The sequence below is a fragment of the Melospiza georgiana genome, chromosome 4, assembly GCF_028018845.1.
Source record: "Melospiza georgiana isolate bMelGeo1 chromosome 4, bMelGeo1.pri, whole genome shotgun sequence".
NCBI classification, from domain to species: Eukaryota; Metazoa; Chordata; class Aves; order Passeriformes; family Passerellidae; genus Melospiza; species Melospiza georgiana.
The window spans coordinates 53,069,339-53,091,621 of record NC_080433.1 but is presented as its reverse complement, the minus strand read 5'-3'; the positions used below and the strand labels follow the sequence as shown (position 1 = coordinate 53,091,621).

Below are 22,283 nucleotides of genomic sequence, written 5' to 3'. Positions count from 1 at the left end.
TGATCTGCATCTTCTGGATCAGGTGAAAAAACCCCACAGGCCGGGTGGAAGCATCTCAGAGGCTGAGCTGTGTTGTTGTACTGTGTGATATGATAGAGATAACAGCCCCAGTCTCTCTGAACTCTGTGATCTGACCTAATGTACATAATGTTAATCAAGAAAGTTTTCATAGTACTTTCCTAACAGTCTTAATCTCATTTTTCGTTACGTGGGCCCATTTATATCCCTAAGAATTTATCTTAGTTCTCTTCCCTGTTGGTGATGTCATCCAAAATCCTAAAATTCAGTGCATTATTTATCTTTGCCAGTGAAGAAATGTTTTCTATGAATTGTAGAAATGGAAAACAGATGATCAGAACTTCGGCACAGTTATTCTCCCAGGTTAACTGTCCTATATTTAAGGTAATAGCTTATGTTGTCATCCTTCTCACTCTCCTCCAGTTTTGGGAAATTGTAACTGTGGCTGAAAGCTCTGCAGAAAAAAGATAATGGGTGTTCCACCCACTTTTCCTTTCCACCTATACTCACTCAAAAATTGTCTTCCTTTGAAGTAGTCAGGTGTAAAAGTGTATAGTTCTGTTTAGTTTGTACTGGGGCAAAGGTGAGTCTTTTCAGCAGAAACTTATGCAAGACCTTACATTTTTATGATGAAGCTAATTGTAAGTCCAAATCTATATACCATTACAGTAAGATACATACTTGGATGCTTTTACTGTATTGGTTCAGGAGGGAGATGACTCCCTGGTAGTGCAATACATTCTCTAATGGGTTCAAGAAGTCCTGTGAAGCTTTGATCTGTCTGCATGCCTAATAGGTAGGTTTCTAACTTTCAGCTTTTAAGCCCAGCAGGCTGGCTTAATAGAAAAATTAGTAGATGGACTTTTAGGCATGCACGTGGTAAACAGCATTAGCATTTTCTGTGTCTAGAATGCCAATTCTGCCAAACCATGAAATTATACATACTGATTTTACTGAGGGGAAACTGGGCACCAAGTTAAAATCATTAAATTATTCAACATGGAATATGAGCTGGCCTTTCAGAAATTGGGCGGTAAGGAAAAAAAGATATATTTACTACTGATGACATTTTTAGACTTAAAGGAAACATTTTTTAAGTTTATTTTTAACATCAAAAAATGCCTCTATGGAAAGCTAGTTTGATCAGGGAGCACATGATAAAAGAGAAATTATTTAAATTTTAATTCAGATTGAATCCAATCCAAGTGATCAGTATCTCACTAGAAGGAATATCTGACATTTAGAGATGGTAACTCATGTGACAGGGATTGATAATACAGTTCATTTTTCAGTGAAGTAATTTTACATGAAGTAATACTTTCATTAATTCATTAATTTCAGAGAAGTTACAAACGGGGAAAAATTTTTGCTTGTTAGCCCTAGAAAAGCTGGTTTTCTCTGGCTGATATATATATATAAACGTGAGGTTTACATCAGTGGAATGGCAGAAAAGCCCATGACATGCTAAAGGTTTCATCAGTATTTAGTTTTCCATAGAAACATTTAATGAAAAACAAGGGTCTGCATATTGTTTAGCCAGTTTTTAAGGAAATGAGACATAGATACTGTGTACTGAGTCCTGTGCACTCACAGGTGTTTCTCTGGTAACTGTTGTGCTGTTTCTAATTCAAGCTTGAGAACGAATGCAATTTCCCAAAATAACTGTGGCTGACCCCAGTAAGGAGGCGTGTTAGCTCGCAGTTACCTGTTGTGCTCAAGCACACACACCTGCAGAACTGGCTGCACCTCGCTGAGTTTTTCAGTGAGATATATGGCAGCTTGTGGGGACACCTGGAGGGCGATTTACAGTGTGGACATCAGTCCTAGATGCCATGGGGCAGCGGGTAATTCTGAAGGGCAAGGGAAGGAGCTGGAATTCTTACTGAAGCAGGGCAGACAGGAGAAGCTGTAGGATTCACATATCTAAGGCTTCTTCAGTCATCTGCTTATGCTGCAACTTACATTGCTCTATGAGTATTGAAATAAATACAAAAAAAATTTGCTAAGTATTTTGTGGTTTAGTATGCATAGGTGAATTGTTAAGCAAGATGGAAGCACAAGCCAGATATAAAAGGAGTTTTGCTTGCTAGTACAGCTAGACGTATATATTCTTGTGTCTTGTAGACAGGTACTTTAATGAAAATATCTTAACAGTATTTCACAAATAAAAATGTAGTGCTTTTAATGTATCATGCTTGTTGCAGCTCTGTTCAGTGCCATGTGCAAAAAACAAAAAACTAATACCCAAATACTTTATTTCTTTTTTTCAGGTTATTTTATTGCATACCATTCAAGCACTGGTATGTTTATTCCTGAGGCTTGATACTTGTGGTAGTAGTATTTTGAAAATCACATCTGATTTTCAGAGAATCATATTAGTCAGAGAAACATATTAGTACCTTAAGGATTGCAGAATTATTAGTGCTTTTGTTTTCTAATTGGAGTTCTTAGACTAAGGTATTTAGTATCCTGCTACCTGACAGAAATTTTAAGGCAATCATTCTCCAAATCCTACAAAAATGTTTTGCTTGTTCCCAAGGAGCTGATACAATGTCCTTTCTCTTTTCATAAGTAGAACTAAATCCAGATCTGTTTTTAGTTCTTGGGCATGCATTCACCAGCTGGAAAGCCTGTAATGAGAATTGGATCATTTGTTTAATGGGTGTTCTGCATGATAGAAACAAGGGCAGATGCAGCTTCTTGCTCTTCCCAGTAAATCCAGGCCTGTGGAACATACTTTGAAGTGGTGACAGTTTTATGTTCTTTGGAGTAGAAATTAATTACTCTTTCTAAACCAGATGAATTAGGGTTTAGAAGGTAATGCAGACTACCTCTGTAAGCCCAGAAGTCAGGAATCAGAAAACTTAAATGATGTAGAACATGTAATTTTCTGCAATATTTCATTCTATTGATTCCAGTGATGATTAAATATGAACCTTTTGGCAGTTCCCGGAACATTTTTATCAAATTTTACAGTGATGGATTGAAGGTCTCCATGTCCAGAGGTGAACAGGGTTGTTAGCATAATTCAGCCTGAGCTGGTTGAATGCACTTTGCTAACATTATTCTCGAGGGTAAAAGATTATTTTCCTTTTGTGTACTAGGAGAAATATGCTACAGGTCTTTGACAACCCTAAATTTGGAGGCCCTTGATAAATTGTTTGAGCTTGGTTCACTCTGGCAAACCTTCTTAATTTGATGTTTTTGGTTTCAGTAAATGCTTTTATTGCAGCTATTTTTTCAAAGTGTCCCATTATCTTTCAGAGCAAATACAGTAGTGAAATAATATATGAAAATGAGGGAGTCAGAAAATATGTGATTTTTTCCACTTCCTAATACATTTTGTGTGAAATAGGAAGGCACTATTCAAATCTAACCTTAACTGGACTGGTAATTACTCTGGTCAATGGTGAAAAACATCTTTAGTATTAAATACTGGATATACCGCCCTAAGCTGAAATTCTCTTTGAAATACCTAATTCTTTATAGATGTACACTTATAATGATCTAGTGCACAGAGTGATCTCACTTGTGTGGCTCTATGTGAATGAAACTTGTTCACAGGAGGGATTCTGAGTCATTTGTTCTTGTGACCAAACCCAGAGAAGAGCTATGTTGTGGGTTAACCCCTGCAGGCCACTAAGCACCAGCAGCCTGGTAGGGTGGGGGGTAGAATCAGAAGAGTAAAAGTGAGAAAACTAGTGAGCTGAGATCAAAGCAATTAACAGGTAAAGCAGAAGCTGTGCATGCAAGCAAGGCAACACAAGGGATTCATTCACCACTTCCCAAGGGCAGGCAGGTGTTCAGCCATCCCCAGGGAAGCAGAGCTCCATCACAGATAATGGTGACTGGAGCAGACAAACACCATCCCTCCAAACATTCTCCTCTCCCTTCTCCTTCCCCAGCTCGATGTGCTGAGCACAGCCCCACATGGTCTGGGGCATCCCTGTGTCAGCTGGGCTCAGCTCTCCTGGCTGTGTCCCCTCAGAGCTCCTTGGGTACCCCCGGCCTCCTCACTGGTGGGGTGAGAGCTGGAAAAGGCCTTGACTGTGGGTGAGCTCTGCTCAGCTACAGCTGAACACCCCTGTGTTATCAGCCCTGTTTATGTCACAAATCCTAAACACAGCTCCACACCAGCTACTGTGAAAATTAATTATCCCAGCCGTAATCAGCACATTCTAGAAACAGGGACACCTCACAAAATCTTATGCATCTAATGCTCAAAGTATAATGTACAAGCAAAATCTATGGCTGTCCAAACATGGTCACTGGATCGCTGAAATCCAATAACTAATAATCTAGTTCTGTCCTTCAATGAACTGGCAATTTAAAGGTACATGAATGTCACCAAAGTCAGAGCTTAAAAATACCACTTAACAATAAGTAGCACAAAGTGAACTTCTTTATGCTGAGTGTAGAATAAAATTTACTAATTCATGCAACATATTTGTTACCATTTAAATATTCTCATATTTTTACAAAAATTATTTAATTGCCCAACTGTCAATAAATGGTATGTAGGTAGTGAGGGTAGCAATGAAATAGAGAATTTTCTTGGTTTTCTGGTGTTTCTTCAGCCTCAAAATAGTATAGAAATGAGGAGGCTTGCAGTTTAGAGTGATTCTAACTTGTTCCCAGCTAAGGCATTTGGAATACTACATCTCACACCCAGAGGGTGTTACAAAAAGACTCTTAAAGTTTTCTAGTGCTTTAGTATGTGGTAGGATGGTAACTTACATAACTCAGGTTTATGTTATCATGTGGTTTCTGGAACAATACGAACAAAACAAGCTTGAAGATTCTCTAGAACAAAGGGTAGTTTAATCAAAAAGAAGAAACTTTGTGTCTTTGTCAAAAAGCAAGTACGTTTGGTTTTTGGTTTGTTTGTTTATACCTCATTTTTTATTTATAGCAACAATAATTCATACTTATACTTAGCTTGTCACTGGCAGATCTTTTTTGCTTTGCCAGAAGCCATTCCAGTCTTGCATGAAGAATGGCTTATGAAGGAGGTTTTGAATAAAATTTCATATTCTCCAATGGGTAATATCATTGCCTTAAAGTGATTAGTTAGAGATTTCTTAATATATGGAGGGGATCTCTTGCTGTATTGTTTGGAATAGACAATATACTCTTCAAATGCAAATAGTTATATTATTTCAATAATACTTTAATATGTTGGAAATCCTCTTAGCAACACTACAGCTAAATTACTGGTAGAATGATAATATTAAATGAATGATTTGCTTTTCAAAGTAGAGGCAGCATTGGTGTGCTGTTTGTATAGGCTCAGTTTCTGAAGAAAGATTAAATAAGGTCCTGGTCCTGCATGATTACTTACATGAATAAAGTTTCTGATATGTAAATTTTTTCAGGATAAGAGCCTTTGTAATTTCCCAGGCAGGAGCTGCATCTGTCTCTTTGCTTTGTGATACACCTCCAGTATGAATCAACTTATAATACTCAATTTTAATTCCTTGCAAAAGCAGTGACTTAAGCTTCAGCCCTAAGTTAAAATGAGAATAAACAGGGAGCACACATTGCAGAGGCTCTTAGCACACTGGCAGTTGTTCTGTTTTGCACTGTTGAGTTGACTTGTTTATAGCCTGGGTTTGCAATGAGCTTATCTGTAGAAGGGTGAGATCTTAGATGTCCACTGCTCACCAACCTAGTTGCCCCTGTTTGCAGACCTAAATGGCTAATGGAACAGTCTGCAGCCAGTAGAAGATGATGAGATGTTGCTGTGATTAATTTTAAAAATTGTTTAATCTCATTCTAACTTGATGGTGGCAGCTGGAAGTGTGGGTTTTGATGCCTTTGGCAGCAGCTTTGCTGAAGGCAGGCAGGGCTCTGGTGCTCAGCCTGGGAGTGCACCTCTGTTACAGAGACAGAGAAATGATGAGTGATGTGAGGAGCTGTGGTTTATCTTTAGCTATAATCTTACCTTTCTAATCAAAATACAGCTGTTATTTCAGTCCAGCTCCTTACAGTTAGTGATACAGTTAATACACAGACTTTAGTGTATGTTCCATTCTCTGGTGCACACTCACCCTTTCAGCATCCTTTGAGCCTGCAGCCTGCCGGTGTCAATACTTCTCAAGAATAATTGGAGGACAGATGAGTGAGGTTACAATGAATCAGCAGCACATTGGTGCAAAGACGAGTGGCATGCTAATCCTGGGGGTCCCTTACTGCCTTCTCATAAATCCACTAAGAGACATTTTTACTTGTTTTCTAGCAAGGTTGATTACTTGTACTTTGTAGGCACACAGTTTGTGGTAGTTGGTAGTGAGGCTGTGGCTGACCCTCAATCGCTAATGGGCTACAGCTGTGAAAAGCAGGTGGGCAGCATTGAAGGTAATGAGACATGGAGTGCTGACCAATCAGGAACTGACCAATCAGGAACTGACCAATCAGCACTGACCAGTCAGTGCTGACCAATCAGGAAGGGGACCAGAGGGCACACAGGTGCACTGCATTGGCAGTCAGGGGTATAAAAGGTTGGGCTGAAGCACAAGGAGGGCAATGCTTGTAGCCTTGGGTGGGGTAAGGTGTTACTCTGCTGGGCAGGTGCCTGAAGCCTTCTGATGAGGTATGGTGTGAATCCGCAGGGGAGAATGCTTAAAGCCTTCTGAAATGTGTGGTGATACTCTGTATTGTGCCCCTCTGAGCTCTGGCATTTGCTGTGATAGCACTTTTGTAACTGATTCACAGCTCTACAACATAATCTTTCTTCCTTTCTTCTCTTTGCTAATGCTAAAACTGATTTTACCTGACTCACTCCTGTATATTGTGACATATATTTTCTGGCTCATACTTTTTGTATTTTCCTGTGTCAGTCCTGCACTACACTCTGGGGTTTTTTCTAGGGTTGTAGATAATTCTGTGATTCCCCCCCCCCCCCCCCCCCCCCCCATTTCCATTTAATAGTTTATGAAGGAGCTTTCTCAATATTTGGCTTCTGATGATTGGAATTTTTTTTTATGCTAGTGCATACCTTCCTGTTTTTCTGCTCTAAGCCTGGCCTTCAGCATGTGAGATGAGTTAATGTCTGAGCTTAGAAGACTGGTATGACTTCCACGCAATAGTGTCAGAAAGAGCTAAGCTGTGTAAGTTTTCTTCACAGTTTTCAAGCTTTTTTCTTTTTTTCTTTTTTGGTATAGGAAAGGCCATATGTGTGGGATGAAGAAAAAAGACACTTAAAGGGATTAGGTGGAACTGCAGAGGAGGGCTTTATGGACGGATGGGGAATTACTGCCAACAGTTTGACTAAAGCTACTAGAGAAATGTCTGAAGTCCTTACTGTCCCGAGTCAGAACTGAAATTTTAATGTAATTTATACCTTTAGCACTGCTTTGTCTAATGGCCTGTACTGAGACCCTTTTTTAGTGTAACAAACTAGCATATTGAGTTTTAAATTGAACCTTAATATCTCTAGGAAGGCAACAGCTTTGTGTGTCTTTCAAACTTGGAATATCTAAGCTCCTGACATGCAAAAAAACAATGCATGTTTTTTATTAATGCAGGATTGTGTATGCTGTATTCCCAGCCAGAAGCCATTCCTAAGTAGGTCATGGAGATACAAGTATCTTTCTGATGTAAACCCAGTAATCATCTTTGAGCTTGGTCAAGTTCTTACTTTCCCTGTGCTTTTTGTCCATGGGTGATCTTCTGCATGATGTACTCCTACAGTGTCATCCACAATGTATTCGTATATGTGACAAGTACTACAAAAGGGCTTTTCTCTGAGTGGAGGTTAATTTATAATGGCCTTTTTTTACCACTGCTGTGCACAGCCAGTGCCTGGTGCTGAACTGATGGGCTCCTCTGATTAGCAAAGTCTGAAAGTGGTGTTTTCAAGGTCTCCTTATGATTGCTTTGGCATTACTGAGTTCAGCAGTAAACTTTATCCATCACAGCTCTCTCTTGCTTCACAATGTGATTAAGGCTGAAGAAGTGAAGATATTCTAAAATGCTGTGTGTTTTTCTATAAATTTTCATGCATGGAGATTCATGCAAATCACTTCATTATCTTTTACAGCCCATTGCAAATGGGAAAAGTGGGGTGAAACTGAAAAAAAAAAGTATTCTGCCTGTCTTCATTATGTTATGAGCTAAAATTATCAAATCCTATTTTCATGACACCTGATGCAGTATTGTGAATTCTTGTAAAATGAACACCATTGCTTTCCCAGGTAACTCAGTGACTCGATTCAGGTACCTGTAGATAGAAATACTTTGAGTTCAGTGCGGTTCCTCAGATATGAAAGAAATATAGTTTGATGGCTTCCGGAGTTGCCTGTGAAAGATGCTTATTTAGTCACTAGGAGTGAGTTTTGCTGGAGCATCTCCTTCCCTTGCTGTGCCTTCATGTATGGGCAGGGGAGCTGCTGACCTGGACTAAATTTGCTGGTGATTTCTTTAACCTTTTCTTTTTTCTTCTTACATTGTACAGCAGTCATAAGCTTTAGCTGAAATAAATAAATATAAATCTTGTAACAAGTGCAAAGTCTGGTGTACAATAAAGGGATGATAGAAAATAACATGGAGAGAGTTACAGAAAGACTATTGTTTAGTAGTGCTAGGGAGTTTCACTGAACATGATAGTAAATAGTTCTCATCCCTTTGCTTCAGAAAAATGTGATTAGTTTAGAGAACTCTAAGAAGAAATTGGCATTCTTAAAATGCTTGCCATTTCAGAAAACCATTCAGAACCTTGATGCTGGATTTTTTATTTATTTTCCAACCCAGCTAATCAATTTTGTAGCAAGCATGTAAACAGTTCTATTTAGAGCTGAAAGAATGACAGAATATATTACATTATTCTGAGAGTGTACTCAATGACTTGTTACTCCAAGAACTTCATGCTCAAGATAAATGTCTTTCTTGAAAGCCAGTTTTATGGGTTACTAAGATTTCTGACCATGCAAACACATACTCAGCAAGGAAGTGAATAGGGAATGAAACTTAGGTATGGCAAAGTGAATCTTATTCTGTCTGGGTCTGTAAGAGTAGTTAAAATTACATATTCTCAGTAGTAGTTTACAAGGAGGTAGAAAGTTTTATAGATGGGAAATACCATGATATTCTGTCCATGTCAGCAGCAGAAGGATTAAACACAGGTGTTTTAACATGTACAGTAACTGACCTATAAACAGGGAGAAAGGATGAGCCTGAAAGTACAGTCATCATCTTCTCTCAGCACAGTAAGTCAGAGTACAAGAGAAACAGAGTAACAGGCACACCTTGACTAAGCTACCTATGGACTAATACAACTTTGGAGCCTGAGTGCCTGGATTTTTACAGCACTTGTAGAAGTAGCAATTGGACTTTAGATATCTAAAATAATTCCATGCCTCATATACTTGAATCATTGACCTTTTGGCTATGAGCACAAATTAAAATTTCTGTTTATATAATATGAATGAACTACAGTTACAAAGGAAATAGATGGGAGTGAACTGAAAATCTTTGCCTTTTATAGTAGCAAACTTCTGAAGTGAGTTCTCTGTATTATGCAGTGGTTGGAGCTGCTGTAGATCTTTGAAGCATTTTAAAGTTGCAACTAGTGCCACTGTAATGTGGTTCCTATCTTGATCCACTGATCAAGATGTACTGTGGATGTAACTCCCAAACTCCTAAGGGAGGCAATTGAGATTTGGAGGTACTTTGACAGCATCTATAACTGTGAATCAGAAAAGAGTTGGGACAAAGAAGTCGTACTCAAAGTTGTGTACCTTTTTTTTCCTGGAAGGGTATGCCAAAATTTGATGGATGGAGACAAATATAAGGAGGGGTCAGAAGAGATACCACAGAGGGAAGAACTGTGTTAGAGAAAGCAGGAGTTTTGTGATAGTATGTGTCTGAGCAGGCATCTCAGTGTAATTTACTTCAGGAGAGAGCTCAAGGATCAAGTGTTTCTGATGTTAATAATGTTTCTGTGCTCAGATGTTAATAACTTGAAAAAGTAGCTAAATCTTCACCAAGCCAGTTTCTAAAGGAAGCCTATAATAGCTTATTGCCAAGTTATCAGGAAAAATAAAACCACACAGGTTTACTCTGCTTTTAATTTTAGTAGAATGTTATGGGTATGTCCTATTTTTATACAAAAAAGTGACTTAGTGGAAATCCACATATTTATGAATGCTGGAAACATCTGCTTTTAATTTTAGTAGAATGTTATGGGTATGTCCTATTTTAATACAAAAAAGTGACTTACTGGAAATCCACATATTTATGAATGCTGGAAACATCTGTTAAAAGCTGATTGTATGAGAGTGTTATGAAATTATGCATAACAAATTCTGATAATTGGTAACTGAAAAACTGAGGATTGAGCAAACAAGTGAACGCTCTTTTTATTCATTTCTAGATACTGGCTCTGGATCTGCAGTGAAACAGTCTACCTTATTAGAGGTTGGTGACTTTTTTTTCAGCTCTTACATACAATTTTAAAGTAATCTTTCTGAGAGGCAGAACCTCAGTGCCTTTGACATATTGACAAGCTGTTGTGTTGAATGTTTCTGTAGCACTAGACCCAAGTGATCTGTGTAATAGAAACAAATGACAGTAATTCTTCATATTGTGATTTGGATTTTTTTTGTGAAATTCCTCCTTGCATTTCTGTTTCATATACTGCTTCAGTTAACTGTAACTTAAACAAATCAGTGTAGATCAACTTAAGTTTTTAGTCATCCTTAGCTAACCTGTCTGACAAATAGCCCCAAAATCCCCAGTTTTACTGTTTAATTCATTCTTCTAGAGTCAAATATTTATCTGGATCTTTCATCCATTTCCAAAGTACTAAGACATGACTTTGTGCATATGTGACACTATGTGGATTATATCGTGGTTCATTAATATATTTATATATTATATAGTATGACATGAGTGTTCAATGCTAATGAGATTATACATTTTAGGAATTATTTTTTTCTTTGGAGCTTGATTTATGGTATAATTTCTGGAGAGCACTAACTCATCTGTTAAGCTATTTTTATTTCTGTTCTATAAAACTGGTTTCTTCACTAACAAAGATGAAAGTGCAGCTTATTAATAGTTATTTGTGATTCCAGTTGTCTGATCAGAGTTCTGGAAGTTTGGCAATGCATTTCTATTTGGATTGAGTATATCATGGCTCACTGTGTTAGTTCCTGTCCTTACACAGCTGTGCTTAGGCTCTTAGTACGATTCACCTTTAAGTGAAGCTTCTTATCAGCCAGATCTGCTGGAGCCATTAGCATTTCTCAAACTTGCAGCACATGCACACTGCTGCTAGCAGATGTTCGTAGGGCTTCTACCCTCTGTGCTTACAAGGGCATAATTTTTTGCTGTATGACAGGCATTTGAGATAGATCTTTCATTCCTGAAACCTGTTCCCTATTTGAGATCAGATCCATTAAATTGTTTACACACTGCTTTTCTGTTTGAGAATGAGTTTATCCACCCTAATTGTATTGCTCCTCACACTCAATTTTCCAAGTATATGTTATACTTTCCTTACCAATAAGGTCATAACTTAATGTATGCCGTAACATAAGGTATGGCATGTGCTGTTGCTCTCTTTAATTAAAGAACTGTTTTCTTTTATTGTATAAATGAGTTCATGATCCCAGGAGCAGCTGGATATACCTGATGCTTTTTGTCCTCATTCAAAATGGCCACAATATCCTGCTGTTTCTAATTTATTCATGTCATCAGTAAAGATGAATATTTCTTTTATTGTTTGCCTGGGAAAATGAAGAACAAAGATCCTTACAGAGGTGTGGAAGGTGTAAGTGCAAGAGTGTGCACTTCCCTGTAGTGGCAGAGAGCATTGCTTATCTCTGCTGGGAGAGGGCACCTGCCTGCAAGCTCATCAGGTGGTGCTGGGGATCTGTGCAGCTGCACTGAGATGCAGGTCAGGTGTAATGTAATTCAGTGCTTTTCCCCAGGGAAGGAAGCAGCTGGGAGTAAGTCACTGGTGTGCTGCACAGCTCTCTCCTGAGCCCCCGGAGCGCAGAGAGGGAGCAGGTCACATGGTGAGCATACAGCTCTGATCACCATCTTTAGACAGCGCTTGCCATGTGAAATGACAGAGGCTGGGGGTAGGGCAGTGCAGCTGGAGTGCAACAGGGCAGCCTCCCTGTTACTCTCTGACCTCATGGGATTAGCCAGTGTTTGTAGGATCTGCCAGTCATTCATGTTTTGTTCAGGCCTGGGAGAGATGCTGAGCTGCCATAGAGGAGCACTCTCTGGCAGAGCTCAGCACTGGGGCCAAGGCTGCAGGGAAGTGGCAAAAAGTGCCTGTTGTGTCCCTCTCTTGGTGTCTGGCTCAGAGACATGGTTCTGTGACAAGACCAAGCACAATGGCTCTCATGTATTTGAAGAGAAGGTTGAGAGGCAAGTGTATCATGCTTCAGGTATTCAGCAGAAGTAATGCTGGTCTGTTAATTATTGCATAAACTGCAGCATCTCATCTAGAAGTCTCTTTGAGGTATGCTGTCAACTAATTAAATATCCAAGCATTCAAAACTAGTGCTTTTCATATATAGATGTATTTCTGTGCAGCAATGGAGTCTCTTCCTCATTGCAATGCCTCTAAACATGAAAGATTCTGTCTGGTTGTAACTGTTACTTCAGACTAAATACTTGTCAACAGTCTTGCAGAATTCCTTTTGGGTATTTTTTAATGACCAGAAACAGGTCCAATAAGCCTTTCCCTGGAAAGGCCTTCATAGGATAGATTCTGTTTATTATGCATTACTTTCTAGAACTATATATCTGCCTTTTATATTGGAGGCATTATTTTCAAATTACTCAAGTGTTTTAAGATGCTTTTGGTAGAGGCCTAAGCAAAGTATAAAGGGCAATCTGTTTTCCACATAGTAGATTGTTGTTCAGCAGTTTGTGCCAGCCAGTACAGAGTGCAATCGTTCCTCTCGAGAGATGAATTACTCAACTGCCTCAGCTTCTGCTGCTCCACATTCTTATCCTTGGACTGTTCAAGTGGTCTGCTCCTCTTGTGGAGCAGACTGGCAGAAATGTAAATATCTACCATTGTCTCCTTGATAAAGGATCTTCACCTGTGAGCTGTTTTGGATATGCACCAGTTTTCACAACAATGCAGTTAATTGTGCTTTTGAGATTTTTTTTTTTTTTGTTTGAAAGAAAACCAACATATTTTTTTTCAATAGCACTGTGTACAGCAGTATCTTACAAAAGTGCTGCAGATTTGCAGAAATTGAGTTATTGAGTGATACACTGATACATTGCAACAGGCCAGGTAATTTATCTTGCCATTTTCTGTTGAGAAAATTTTGTTTAAGATTATAATTTACTCAGGTGTTTGACAGAGTAGGGACTGTGGAAAGATTAATTATGTCCAGCTAAGATTGCCTGAATCAACTATATTTGTGTCTTTGACTAATTTTCTTGTGAAATAGGTAGGACCATGTGCCTTCAACATTTAATTTTTTAAAAGTTTGTATTTATTACATGCATACTTCAGTGTAGTTACTGCTGCAGTTTCTCAACATGCCTGAGTATTTTCCCACCTTGCTTGGGGTTAAAATGTGACTGGTATGTTACTGAAAGGCACCTCCAGAGTGCGGTTCCCCCCGGCAGCAAAATCATTTGACTTTGGCAGGACAGTGTGGAAGCACATATGTAGCCGTGAGTTCAATAATTATCAAACCAGCAGCAAATGCTGAGTGTCAGGCATGGATACTTATACCTGGGGGTGTCCAGAGAAGTCTTTGCTAGAGTGGACCACAAAAGCCAGTGGCCTTGGAGGAAACACAGTAACTGATGTAACAGAGATGATGTATACCAGTTCCCTAAATAACCCACAAGCCCTTCATTTGCAAAAGAAAATTAAACTATATTTTGCTCAGAGGAAGCACTGTTTGCATAAACAACATAATTTATTGTAGATTAGGAGCAGAGCACTTGCAGATGTTCAAAACACTTATTTTGTTAATGTTCAACACCGCTATCCTTGGGTAGAGCCTGTGGAAGGAAGATTATCCAGATATTTGTCTAACCAACCTCTGGAATTGATGCTGGTGTCAAACACCAACTCCTATTCTTGAGGAAGGAAGCATCTGTGTTGGCACTTAGATCACGGGTGTGGTGAAATCTATTTCAATCAAGGCAAGACATTAATGCAGTTTTATGTGTTGCCAGTTTTCCCAAATAAATAAAAAGTAGTTAATGTGAATAGGAATTGAGTGTGTCAAATGGCCTTGCAGACTTTGACATCTTTGCTATATTTCACTTTCCATCAAGAACAGTGTGTGTTTTCATTGTAAAGAGACCAAAGTCTGCAAAGTAGTGCTTACTTATCTTCCAATAATTCTGCAAAATAGTTGTTACTTGTAGATTTTAAGACCCAAAAAACAATTACTAGATAGCTGCAGACCACAGAACCTTTTTTTGATATGGACATTAATTTGAAATGCATAGGTTTTATTTTTTTAAAGCTATCTCAGTAAGGTATTAAATTTGTTGATAGTTGCATTATTAAAAATGCTTATTCACTAAAAAGCAAATCAAGGGATCACAGATTAATGTTTACACTAAGGACTTTTTAAATAATAGGCTGTATAAATCCCACTCAAAATCACTGCAGATAGTATGAAATGTCTTGCTGTCTGCTGGTATTTGTGGAGTATACAATTTCATCTTAGCTTTGTTTTGAATAACCCAATAGGTTAAAGTTCTTTAGGTCCTGCCGAAGGCAAGTTTGACAACTGTGACTAAATAGAAACTTTAAATTTGATCTTAAATATTCTTTTAAGGTGTTGATTCAAGGACTAAATGCAGAATACCAGTAATGACTTCACTAACATCATGTACTGTCCTAATTATACCAAATACAAAAGCAGAAATTACATGTTCATTCTAAGAATATTTATATATTAGTGTATAATTCTCCCATTTATCACTTCAAGGATGACTGAAGCTGCACACTAGAAGTGCACCTTCACCTGATTTCCTGGTCCTTGCTGAGTTTGCTTGAGAGCCTTTTGGGATATAGCTCTCCATTTTAAAGATAAGATTTCATGCTTATTCTTCAAAATTAATGCCATTCTAAAATTGAGAAATAGCAGAGGCATAGTACTTTGTAACTGAGAACTGGACAACAATCTGATCCAAACATTAATTATAAATGACTGAGTAGTGCATACCTGATTTTGCACATGAGGTATAGCAAACTGCTGAGCTACATGTGCTCTGCTGATCCTGCATCATGGCAATTTAAACAGCATTGCTGCTAACAGCTCATTATATCTTTTTCATGTCATTTGCATGCACCTACATGTCTATACATGTGCAAATGCATACACACAAACAAGAGAGGTTTAAATGGAATTGCTCTCTCCTGGATGACACCTGTTTTAGTCACTCCCACGGATGCAGTAGGGTGGGATATTTGATTGCTTGCACTGAATAAGCTTCAGAGAATCTCAATAATCATCTTTGAAGGATTTGTTTAATAGAGAGTGTATCCTGGCTACTGGTGTTAATACTAGTGTATCCTTGCTTTGAAAGTGTCTCCAAAACTTATGAGCATTGAAAGTGCCAGAACAACATCAAGATTTAAGCAATTGCTTCTGCAAATTAGATTATTACTCACTGTGAAACTGCTGAAGTAACATAGAAAAAATCTCATATTACTGGAAATAATGGTGTGAAGAGTTCAGCTTTTGGGTGTGCGTCACATGTGGGGAGGAGAGAGACCATCTGCTGCCTACTGAGTGCTGCTCTGGTGAGCAGAGCAGTGTGGGGAGCTGATGGGAAAGCAGTGAGTCTGTTTTGGCAGCAGCCAGGTGGGCTGTTCTCCCAGGAGATAAACTGTGGGACAGATAATGGATCAGAAAAGTGGCTTCCACAGCTGGAGGTGATACTGGTGTTAGATGGATTGGCTGATGTTCTTGATAGACTTGAGTCTGCATCACTGCAGAGTGCTTCTGGAGAGGTGGTCACATTTTTCATCTGAGTAGTGGCAAAGGAAATCTGCTTTGCCAAAAAAAATATTGCTAGAGGTGATCTTCTATGCAGAAACAAGAGGGGTGGTGGCCTACAGAGACTTGTTTTTTACTAGGGGTAACTTCATTTAGAAAATTGAGTTTGTTTCTAGAGCTCTGTCAAAAATAGGGATTTGAAGTATGAAATTGTATGAGGAGGGGTATGTATACTGCTGAGGTATACAAACTGATCTCAATGGCCCAAGTGCTTCCCATCTCCATTTTTCTGATGAGGTTTCTTTGTTTCCTTCTCCTCCTTTCTATTTTACCCCATTTTTCTTAGCTCAGTTTTCTCTTTCTATCACTGTTTCAATCCTTCTGGAATAATTGCTTCCAGTAAAATCCAGTTCTCAACTATTTGACATTAGGAAAAAGAATTTTAGGCCACTAAACTCCCATCAGCTATTATTCCCTTCCCTTAGGCTTGCCTAAAGAAGGCAAAGACTGTCAGTATGGGCTCTTTACCCCCCTGTATTCCTTACAGATTTTACAGATTCCTACCAGCCTGTTCATAACCATAACAAAAAATTACCTAATACAGTAATCTTAGAAGCAGTGAGTAATTTTCTTCCATAAAAAAATCACAGGTGTGGATCACTGAGGGTGACAAACTCACCAGCTCCCATCTCTCTACCAGGTCTGCACAGGGAAAAGCAGAAATGGCCTGCACATTGCTTTGTGGCCACAGACTTAATTGCCTCTTGAAAATGTTCCTTCTTCTGCTTCACAACAGAGTTTGAAGATTAAAATATTCTTCTAAATTAAAATGTTCTTCTATATCCACAACATGCCTTGGAGTTAATAAAGGATTTAAATTAAACAGTAATAGAAACCTAGAACAATGGTCCATGTTTCATTTCATGGTGGATAAAGAAAGTCAGCCTTATTTCTATTTCATTTATATTTTGAAGCTCAAACTCAGGTGAGAGCTGTGGCTTATGATTGAAGTCTCCCTCTTGCTGCTGAGCCCTGTTCACTGTTGTGGCTGCATGCATATCTTAGGTATGTTCTGGTTTTGTCTGTGTGTGTGCGTTTTTGTGCCTGCAACGTGACTCTACAAAATTCCCATTATTGGTTTTTGCAGTGAAATTCACTTGAGCAATACTGAACCAGCTGGACACATTCTTGTGTGGAGAAGTCCAGGAAGAGTGAAATTTATTGATATTTCAGGCCTATTGTTTAGGAAGCTTAAGTATTAAATTAGGTGCTTCAGCAGACAATGTGTGAGTTAATGGAGTACGTTCCTGAGCTGCATTAACTTGCTACCAGTTTCTTGACTCCTGACAACCAATTCTTAGAGAAGTTGTCTTGAAGATAATATTTAAGGTGGGAGATGCAACCTGTGTGTTTCTGATCTCTCTTCCCCTTGTTTGATAGAAAATGAATAACAATACTTTTCAAAGTGAGTGATGTTTGTGCAGGCTTGGGAATATGTCTCTGTGAATTTGGTGTTGGCTCTGTGAGCAACATCTTTATCACAATCTCTGTTTTGACAGGAGGTTTTCATTTAGCTTTTTATAGTCATTTCATAAGAGGCATTTGCATGTAATAGCCAAACTGCATCTGGGAAATTGTGACAGGAGCAATCAGACTGTGGATATTTTTACAGGTCAAACAAGCAGCTGATTGCCAGCAACATGGCTCAGCCTCGCAGAGTAGGGCTGGGAAGAGGAACCTGGAAATTCCTCATGAGAAATGCGGAAACCAGGAGGTGTCAGAGGGTTTTTCAGAGGCTTTCCCTGAATGAAAACCACCTGAAGCAAACAAGGAGCATTATTATTTATCCAAAGCACTCAAACCAACCTGGATTAGTTGTTTCTCAGGGGTGTAACTAAGAAAGGAATGAACAGTCATGTAGGTTGTAGGAAGGAAATTCTTAAGCTCTGGGTCTTAAGGAGCAGAATTTCAGAGAGTTGAGGTTCTGGTGAAAGCCACTCCACCCTTGGGGAAGGCATGGAAAAGACAGCAGTAGGGTGGGCAAGACATGAATCCTGTTTGACCTTTACTTTCAATACAGAGTAAAACTAAAGCATCTTTATATTCGTCATGAAATTTAAGCAAGAAGTAGAAGCTGTGACGACCCATGAGTGAGTAGCTAACAGAACAGCTCTTGGAGCTGGCTTGTGAATCGTTCCAGCTCCTTGCTCTGCCTGGTTCAGGCACAGCCCTGGGGCTGTGCTTCCAGCCACTGTCACTTTGTGTTCCAGCTGCTCAGCCTTGGAGGTGTGCAAGGATCAGACTATCTCATCACTTAGATTGGTTTCTATTTTGATGAGAAACCTACAGCTGAAAAAAAATATCATGAATACAGTTAAATACTTTTGGGGACTTGCTTCACACAAGGACATATCATATATATAAATTATGGTGTGCAGGGTACATATAAAATTCAAAATAAATATTTTAGGATATATTTTCCATGTATATTTAACTCCATTATGACAGTCTTATGTTACATAACTCAAATTTAATAAGCTGATGAAATTTTCATAGAGTTGGTGCTGCCAGCACTGCTAATGTAATGGAACTTTAATTTGCCATAACATTTTATTGTTTCTTAAGGAAATGAGGTTTGTGCAACTGCTTTTTGCCTGTCAGTTCTCTACATCAAATTCTGACCTTCTGTACTAACTCCCACTAAAATGAGTGAGGTTCTCTGCAAGCCTGGAAGAGAATTAGGTTCTTACAAGTTTCATGGTGTCCATGGTTGAGTACAGAGGAAAAAACCCAAATCAGTGCCCTCCTGAGTGGAAAGCTGTTACATATTTCCCTTGGCAGCATCAACATGTACACACTCTGGGCTAAGCATAGCAGGCAGTGTCTCCTGCCCAGAGGAGATGTCAGGAAGTACATGTGCTGGGAAAGAAACTGAAATTATTTTGTTTAAGAAGCATGAGAGAAGTAGGACTTCAGTTTGTAGGAAGGCTTGTTTCATTACATCTGTTGACCACAGAACAAATGATTACATTTTTTCTAACTTTCACCGTTCATGTTTTAGATTTCAAGTACATAATTACTGAATTCACCAACCATGCAGTTTTAGACATAAGATGCCTCAGAGATGAGAACAAGTGGAAAATTGAGTCTATGTACATTTATGCTTAATGCAGCTAAAGCTATTTTGCTTTATATTTTATCTTTAACCAAACCATTTTTTGGTTTTGTTCTCTGGCAGCAGTCTGAGATACAGCTGAGCTGTCTGATGTACAGCTTCAGAAATACTTTTGTTGGGTCTTTCAACAGATTAACATTAGTTTTCATTAAATGTCTCTCCAGAAGAAAGACCATTAAAAAAAATAGACTTCTGTATGGAGTCACAATTAATTTAAGTACTTTGCCACTGGTGATATTTTGAGAGCTAGTAATGTATGTTCTTATTTTTGCTAGTATCAATATTTTTCTTTTACTGTACTGTGACTCAAAAGGATTTGAGTCTTATGCTTTGTTTTTAGAAATTATTCATAACATTAGTTCAGAAGTTTTGCTTTTATAAAAGCTAGAGTGGCCTTTGTCATCAAGCCAGAATGAAGAGAAGAAAATCAAATAATGATAATGCACCTTATCCAGTCTGAGTGAAGAAAAAACCTTTATGAGTGCTGTAAAGTTTGTTGAATTTGACATCTGACTGACAGTCAGAGATGTAGATTCCCAGAGTGGAGAGATGCGACTGCCACTGACCTGCCCTTGTCCTCCCTGAGTCACCAGTGTGCCAGACAGCTCCTCACAGGGCCTGTGGAAAGACAAGGGACACAGAAAAACTGGTATTGCACCTAGAGGAGATCTGCTTTAATAACAATAGAAATACTTTGAATGAAATGTGCAGAAATAGTGCAAAGAGGACCTAGGATCAAAACCGAAGGTAAATGATCTGTCAGCATAAAGGCATAAAAGCATCTGGAAGAGGTTAGAAAATACCTTCAAAAATATGAATAGGTAGAAATTTTAGAAAAATGCTTTGATGCACAGGTGAACGATTTTGCAAAGTAATTGCTTAGGACAGTTCATTTTGCGGATGAAAAACTTCCATTGAAAGTATAATTGGAGAACTACAATTAGATCAACAGAAGTTGATCATCTGTATATGATTATACAGGTAATATAGTAGTTCCACCTATTTTTTGACATAATATTAATAAGGAAGTGACACAGTAATCCAATTATTTTAAAATTATTTTTAAATTAATAAAAGGAAACATATCGCAAAATTATGCATTGATGTTATCATGACAGCTTATTATCTCAAAAGAAGTTAACAAATTTCCAAAGGACAGCCAAAGTTTATTGATAGTTCTGATAGAGGGTAAGAGAAATAAATTTCTTTGTGTTCAAAGGCATAAGGTTAGAAAAGGTTAAGGACAAAGGTATTCATTGAAGAAATGCAAGCACTTCTTTCTTTAGGCTACTAGTTGCTGTTTTAAGATGTTGGAGTAGATTAAGCTTTGGATAGCTGCAGCATTTATGTATGCTGCAGGTATCAAAAACTTAGCTTAATCAGTATGGCCTGAAATCCTGATCTTGGGGATATATGGACACTTCAGCAGTCCTCACCTGTCAGACTTTGAATTTAGAGGATTTCCTTAAATACAACATGGATTCTTTCCAGCCTTGATATATTAGGAAACTGATGCACCTTGAGAGAAGGGGGGGATAAGAAAGGCAGTAAAGTGGAGTTACCTTCTCAAATTAGGACATAGCTGGAGTATGGCATACAATGTCACCAGAGTCATAAAACAGGGAATATAGTTTGTTTTGTATGAGCCAGCCTAAGCAATGCCATGGCATATTCAAGATGTTTAATATGTTTGTGCCATCAGTGCAGATGTGGGAAGGACTGTTAGGTAAACTCGTAGGGCAACAACCACATCAGGTACTGGGCTCTACCTGTCCTGGGTCACCTGCTGCTGCTTCCAGATAGCTGAGTACATGGCATACAGATAAACTTCATAGCCTAGGCTGTCACCCTGTTTTACTTTGTGAAGTTTTCTTTATGTCAAGTCTGGGAGCTGTATAGAAGTGCATATAATTAGTGAAATGTCCTTCACTGGTGGTAGGAGGATTTTTTGCCTTTCCTCCATTTGGTTTCTGAAGCCTCTAGGATTAACCTTCAGCCTGAATGAGTCAGGCAATCCACTTACGTTCCACTAGCAGTGCACTGTATTTTCAGCAACTCAAATGTAATTTGTTTTAGTACAGTTAATGATATATGTAATCATATTTTCTGGTACTGAGTTATATTTAATAGAGTTGAAACATCACGCAACATATAAACCTTAAAATGGCCTTTTTACGTCTTCTCCTAGTTTCCTGCCTCCCCAGGATGATGTCCTTTTGTTCTGGCTGTTTTTTATGCTCTGGGTAGGCAGAGGGAGGTGGTATGACTTGAAATTAAAAGTTCCAAGTATGTAATGTTTGAAACTCATCAACATTACTTTAGGAGCATCAATAATCTAAGCATAAAGGTAGGTATGAGGGCAAATTGAAGATGTATGTTATATACATGGGAAATAGACAGATGGGAGATGGGTGTCTCCGAAGGCTGGACACTGGGATAGAACCTAGGTCTCTAGGTACTCGGGGAGAAGAGAGGCAGGAACCAGCACTTAAAATTTGGTAGGTTACATTATAAAATTATCTGGAGTGTGGACAGAGCATTTGAAATATGATTTTATGTGAAACTTGTCATTGTGTTTCATTCCTAATTACACTGAATTCATTCAGAAGCAGAAATCACTGCCTAGCATAGGGCAAGAGCCAAGAGGCGTACGTAGGAGTTTTATTATCTGATACTGCTGATGAATTCACTGGACTCTATACATAAAGTTAAATGTTTAAGCATATAACCAGAGAATACAACTGGTCTGAAATAAGAGTAAAAGGGAAAAGTTAAAGGAGAGCATGATCAAATGTTGTAGAATAAAAAGGCAGCAAGTTGTTCATGTTGTTTTTGAAAACTCCTGACAATTTATTTGGATTCTTCAAAATTCATTCTGCTGCAGCTAAATGCAGATAAAATTTTATTACAGAAATTCAGAGATACTATTCCTTGACCACTACTCTTCCTAATTGGTGGGGAAAAAAAAAAAGGTCTGTGTTTCCAAAAAGCCTTGTCTAAATATAAGACTGAACACTATGACTGGTGATGTTTTGTAACTATTTAGTGTACTGAAGAAAGACTGTGGTCAAAAAGAATGCATTTCCATAGGGGACTAGGAAGAGGTGCACTGCCTTCTCTGGACTCCTTCCGACAGGTCCTTG

General features: G+C 38.5%; 1 protein-coding gene across 1 annotated transcript in view; it reads left to right on the top strand.

The window, feature by feature from the left end:
* CNTN1 (contactin 1) overlaps window positions 1–22,283 on the top strand; it is a 204,722-nt gene that overhangs the window by 49,040 nt on the left and 133,399 nt on the right. The window contains exon 2 of the mRNA XM_058021885.1: window positions 10,391–10,434. The gene's annotated coding sequence lies outside the window, so the exon portion shown is untranslated. The remainder of the gene's footprint in view (window positions 1–10,390; window positions 10,435–22,283) is intronic.